The 6000-nt window shown below is 41.6% G+C and overlaps 1 protein-coding gene across 6 annotated transcripts in view; it reads left to right on the top strand.

Annotated features, from left to right (window-relative positions):
• LOC107215532 (ceramide synthase 4-like) overlaps positions 1-6000 on the top strand; it is a 46738-nt gene that overhangs the window by 865 nt on the left and 39873 nt on the right. Inside the window, exons 1-2 of one of the 6 annotated variants that reach the window (XM_015651753.3) lie at positions 113-268; positions 380-458. The exons of 1 other annotated variant lie outside the window; for it this stretch is intronic. The gene's annotated coding sequence lies outside the window, so the exon portion shown is untranslated. Of the gene's footprint in view, positions 1-6; positions 57-112; positions 459-491; positions 628-6000 lie in introns of those variants that run through there. 4 more of the 6 variants (XM_015651752.1, XM_015651751.3, XM_019009109.2 and 1 more) reach the window with 4 other exon arrangements.

Here is a 6000-nt window from a genome sequence, read left to right as displayed (position 1 = left end):
GGGCCCGCCGGGCTCGCTCCGCCCGGGAGCGCAGGGGCCGCTGGCGGAGCCCGGAGGTGAGCGGGCAGGGACGGGGGGAGCCCCGGGAACGGGCCGGGGGAACCCTGGGGCCGAGCCGGGGGTGCGGGCTCCGCTCAGCCCGGGGCGAGACGGGGGTGTCGCTTTTACCCTGTGGCATGAAAAACGGTGGAACTGAAGGAAGATCTTCTTGCTGGCAGTGAAAACTGTTCCCAGAGAAAAGGACGGCAAAGCTGGGAAGGAAGCTGAGGTATTTAGTTTGTGGTTTGAATTGTTTTTAGAAAGATTTGTGTAATGGTCAAAATTCAAGTAGGGTAACGACAAAAAACCAAGCAACCAAACCAACCAACCCTAATTTTAGACTGGAGTTGCCGAAAACCTCAAATCAGATACCTGACAGCAAATTCCACTTCTGGAATCATTTAAAGCCAGACCAGCTGGTAAGTTTTAGGAGGTAATGGCAATGGGATAAGAGTAAAGTCAGGTGTCAGGGCATGAAGTGAGCATTTCTGGAACAGACCTGTGTTAATTTGCAGTCTGATAGCTGAATTTCAGTTCACCAGACTGGAAAATGCATCTTTATCTACATCAGTTTATCAAAATTTAAAGGTAATTCCTTCTCTTGAAAGTGTAATTGGGAGTTTTGTGAGTTTAGTTTTGTCAAAGTCAGATGGGAGGTGTGTATGAAAGGGCACACATGGTGAAGTTTGTCCTCAGAAGGAACCAACCTCTCCTTCAGCCAGCAACGAAAACTGGGGTGAGGTGTGAGACTCGGTTGGTGATTGATGAATCTAGCTCAGGTTTATCAAGATGGCCAGAAAATGCAGAAGATTTTTTTCTGTATTTCTGTTAAAAACAAACCAAAACAAAACAACAAAGGTTTGTTTTAACCAGGGGTTGTACAATGGAAGATAAGACTTTGTGATATGATTGTGTACACAGCAGCAAAGAAAAGTCCATCTTATATTAAGTCAAAAGAGCTTTTTACTGTGAAGCAAAGCTGCTGAGAGTTATTAGCTGTTAATACCTGTTGGAATTAGCATATAATACTAATTTTCTTAATCTGATTCCCATCTCCTGTCAGAGTTATGTTAATGAGATAGAGATTTTGCAGCTTGACAACTGCTTCCAGAAAGGAAGGAGAGTAAACACCTGCAATGAAAAATTATTATTCCCCTGTCCTTTTGTTATAGTCTACCAAAATCCACTTGGGTTTATTTTTGCTGTCTGTCACACCAGTAGCTACAAAAGACTTGGCTTCTCTGTTCATGTGGCAAAGATTAGATTCATGCCAACTTTTCATGTTGGGTTTAAGGAACTAATTCTGTATTTCAGCTCTAATCAAAATAAAAACTCATCTGAGTTGGTGTTCTTTTCCCATGTTGTTGGACAGTGCCTGGGAAGACCCTGCATTGCCAAAAGAGAGACAAGTGGTGCTTGAGGATGTCTTAACTATCTGCTCTTGCCTCCCAAGTCTGTTTGGGGACACCAACCTGTCTGAAGTCCAAAGCCCTGAGGTTGCGTAGTTGTTCAGGTATCATAAGAGGCTTCAAAGTTCAATTTCCTGGTATATGCCTTTTTGGTGAAATAGAGCTAAAAAAGGCTTCTTTTTAAATCTTCTCCTTATGATGGAGCTTTTTTTCTTCATTTCATGAGGTCACCAGATTGATGGAGTGCATTTTTGGAGTGCATTTTCATTGGGTTTTTTAATACCACTTACAGTTTCTGATGTCCTTTTGAGTGCAGAACTTAAATGATGTCTGATGTGAAGGAGAGCATGAGCTTTGAAAAGTCAATATCTTGACAACAGCCAGTATTTTATAAATCTGGCAGTGCCTAGTAAACACAAAAAATAACTAAATCAGGTATTCCTGCAATGCATGTTTTTTTTGAAAAGCACCTAATGAGAATCCTTGATGATATTCATGAGCCCAAGAAGGTTCAAGAAGCAAAAAGATGTGAGGAAAGTCCATTTGCTTTCTGTTCTATGAGATACATAACAAGAAAATTGATTCTGTTTTTCTAAAATTTTATCTGTATTATAACTCCAACTTTTATAATACCCTAGACTCTTCTCTGCAGAGCTTTTGGGGGGAAATTGCTTTCAGGTTCAGAGAGCTATCTAAATTTTTATTTTCTGACATGTTTATGGCAGAGAACAATACAGGGCAGGGAAGGAAGTGAAAGCCTCTGTAGATCACTTACTTTAGCATTATTCTAGGAAGCAACTTATTTGGGCTCAATACAAAAATCAAACTGCAAACCTGCTAATTCTGCTTGTAAAAAGTGATTATGGTAAAGGAGCCTTTAGTCAATACAGCTGCAGGTGACAAGGCTCCAGCTATCTGGGCACATGCCTGAGCTTTGTCTCTTTTTCTTCCAAGGCAGAAATCCATGGGACTTCTCTTTTTGCAGAGCACTGGGCACAGAACTAATACATGAGCTGGGTTTGTGACCAGTGCTTGCAGCAGATCGAGGGACCTCACAACTGAGCTGTTGCAGCTGGGTTGCCACCTGCCAAGGTCATGATGATGTGTCCAGACTTTGGAAGCAGTTGTTGTAAATGAAAGATCCCTCAGGGAATCTTCAGATCTTAATTCATAGCAAATTTCTCTGCAAGAGGATAAAATGCAGCTAGAATGTTATTGTACACTACTTTTTCAGGTCTAAGATGAGGAGGGGATAGTTCAATAGGCTTCATACTCGTTCCTGAGAGAAATAGGAGAGAAATACAGACATGGTGTTTGGTGTGATATGATACAGAAGGTGGGTCCGTGCAAGTTAGTTGTGTATGTACACCCAGAAATTTCTTGGGGCTGCATCTATCATATATTTAGGTTTAATTTTCTGGTTTTCTGTGGTTTGGGTTTTTTCTGTGTTTTGTTGTTGTTTTTTTTTAGGTTTGTCCTAGTTTAGGGCAAATTTGGGAGGAAACTTCCAAAGGGGTCCCTCTAGAAAGCAAATTCTCTAGAAAGCGGCCACTCCCCCTACTGGTTGGGGAAAAGATTTCTTTGGAGAAAAGTGGAAAAAAACCTGTTTATTTAACAAGCAAAGTATTCACAAGCATAAAAATGAGTAATATTAAACAATAGAACCTCTTGCAGTTCTGAAGAGATGGCAAATTCAGAAAGTCTTTGTTGTGGGCTGTAGCTCAGCTCGCTCAGTCTCTTTAGCAGTCCCTCCAGTGCTGGAAAATGCTGTGTCCCAGGCCCTGGTGGGCCACAGCTGTGAGCCCGTGGTGTTTTTCTGGGTTCTCAGTCCAGAGGCGGGGCCAGGTGCTTCGGAGGAAAAGAAATGCCACAGTCCAGGGAACTTCTCTGCCTCAGCTAGCTAAAAAAACCCAAACAACTAACTAAAAAGAAAGGAGAGCTCTGTCCCACAGTGTGTGCTGCGGACAACACAGTCCGGAGAAGGAATGTGGGGAAGTAAATGCAGTTTCTGCAAACAAAAAAATGCGCTTCTTCTCCCCCTCTATGCTCTCGGAATAAGCCTTAAAGGTGCAGAACTTAATATCCAGCATGAACAGAACAGAGGAATGGGGATGCAAACATCAAAAAGTCACCCTAGGACAAGGTTCCTTTTGCAGAAACCAGTAAGGAATTGATGATATGAATCCAGATATTTCCTGGTGTGATGTAGCAGATGGGTGCTTGGAGCTCAGTGGAGGTGAAGCTCATTATCTTGAGCTGTGTTTCTGTAGAGAGAGGTGCCACATTTGCCAGGTCCAGGCCACTTGTCATTTCCCCTTATGCCTTGCATTTTTGCACAAATTATTTTGAAGCCAGGAAGTGAATTGCACTGAGGGACTGGCATGGGGTAAAATCCCCCAAGTGAAAACAAAAAGTTTGGTTTAAGCCCAAATCTTTTTCTCAAGCTTCTCTGGTGAGCCTGCATTGAGCATGGCAGGGTAGTGGGAGAGCTGGCCAGGAATGGGTGGAGGCCAGGGTCCAGTCTTTGATGATTTTGTTGGTTTACACTGGCTGTCTTGAAAGGAACCTGTCTCAGCAGGGGAATCTTCATGCTGGAAAGTACAGCAATTTCATTTTAAGGATTGTAGTGGATCTCTCCACCCACTGATATAATCTTAAAGGAAGCCCATCTGTTTCTTTTCCCACTGTGGTACTCCAGTCTTAGGCTTTGTTCAGGTGAAAGCAAACATAGAAGAAAGGAGATTATAAAATGTTATAAATGCATATCATATTATTGGCTTTTCACAAATATCATAATGAATGGTTATAGGTATAAGATTAGAAAATTTTGTTGTATTAATATAGTTTCCTTTATTTCTGTTATTGATGGAACTTAGAAATAGTGGTATAATACATATATGTTAGGCTATAACATGATATTAAGGCACAAACTACTTTTTTGCTTATAGAACCCAGAGAGTAAAAAAGAAAATAGTCAGAGACCCCCCTCCATCCTAAGATTATCTTGTCCAGATAAAGACAAGCAGTCCTCCAAGCCCTCCAAAAGAAAAATTTATGGCACCCATTATCGAAGGACATAAAACCTAGTGGTGCCTAGAAGATTGATCTATTGGGAAGGGGGGGGCAAAGAAAAAACAGAGAACACTAAAAATCCTAAGAAGACTGTCTGAATATGTATGAGAATTTATGGATATGTGGTAGGATTCTGTTTTTAAGGGACAATCCTTTGTTAGTAAGGTGTGCTTTCTTGGCTGAATGCAGAGACACCTGGGCATATCTTTATCTCCTGATTGTCTTTTTATTAAACTTTTAAATTCTATTAAAAAAGTATGTGAACCTCGTTTTTCACATAGAACATCAAAGAACTAACATGCATGAGTCAGAACAAATAGTCCATCCTGATTTTCCATACTGTAGGGTCTAAATAACATGTACTTGTTCTTTGAAATGCTTAAAATTATATCACATTATATCACAGCATTATCTGAAAAATCACATTTGTTTAATAAATTCAGACTCATGGGATGTATCCAGACATTACTATGACATAACAAGTGCACACTAAAATCCAACGGGGGTGAAGTTAAACTGAGGGGCATGCAGTTTTGAGCTGACTCAACTTTAGCTGTGAATTTAGAGACTGTTGATAAGAACAAAAATGTCATGAGATTTATGGAGTCAGAGTTGTTGATTGTGCTCTGTGTTTTATATCCTGCTTGTATTTCTAATGATATAATGACATTTCTAATGTCTAATGTTCTCCCTGTAGGAGAAGATCCACACTTTCATGTAAAGGAAAAGCAGAAGTCAAAAGTCTTATTTAAAAATAGATTGTCCTTTAGGAAGCCAAAATCTTGCAGTTATTTCTTACTAGTTAAAATTCATTGAGTAATTGAACACTTCAGTGGAGTATGCTGCAGATGTAGAGTTTACGCATTTCCAGCACTGTTTCGTTGCAGTGCCACACACTGCAGGTTCTGTTGTAAAAGCTGCAGCTTACAGAGTCTCTAGACCTGGACTACACCTGAGTGGAGGTGTACAGGAACCTCTGCCAGGAGCTGGGCCACTGTCCCCTGCCCAGCTGTGTGGACAACCCTGGCATGCTCAGCGCAGGCTCTGGTTCTGGATCAATTCCATGAGCTGTGACCCAGCCCAGACTGGGGCCTGCTGAGAAGCTGCCATGAAGGGCTAAGGATGCAAAGCATTGTTCTCCACTGGAGGCATCCTGGCCACCACAGATGTAGGCAGAGCTCCCCTCCTTGGGCCTGCTGTGCACTCATGGTGTGACTCAGTGATCCTGATCTCACACACTGACCTGGCTGTAGGGGGTTTTCCACCCTACCTAGGTGTCTGCAAGTCTGTGTTCTGTGCCCTTAGCCACCCTCTTCATTCAAATAAAGGTGTGCATTTTATTGTGCATCTCCGCTATATGCATGCATTCACCTTTAGTATATTTGTATTAAAGGTTTCATATTTAATTCTGCTGGCACTCTATGGCAGGTTCTTCATTAGTAAAAAGAAAACAAATCTCATAATTTTCCCAGTTTTGAAA

Source organism: Parus major, chromosome 28 (genome assembly GCF_001522545.3).
Source record: "Parus major isolate Abel chromosome 28, Parus_major1.1, whole genome shotgun sequence".
NCBI classification, from domain to species: domain Eukaryota; kingdom Metazoa; phylum Chordata; class Aves; order Passeriformes; family Paridae; genus Parus; species Parus major.
The sequence above is the reverse complement of the archived record's forward strand: the minus strand, read 5'-3'. Positions and strand labels throughout refer to the sequence as shown.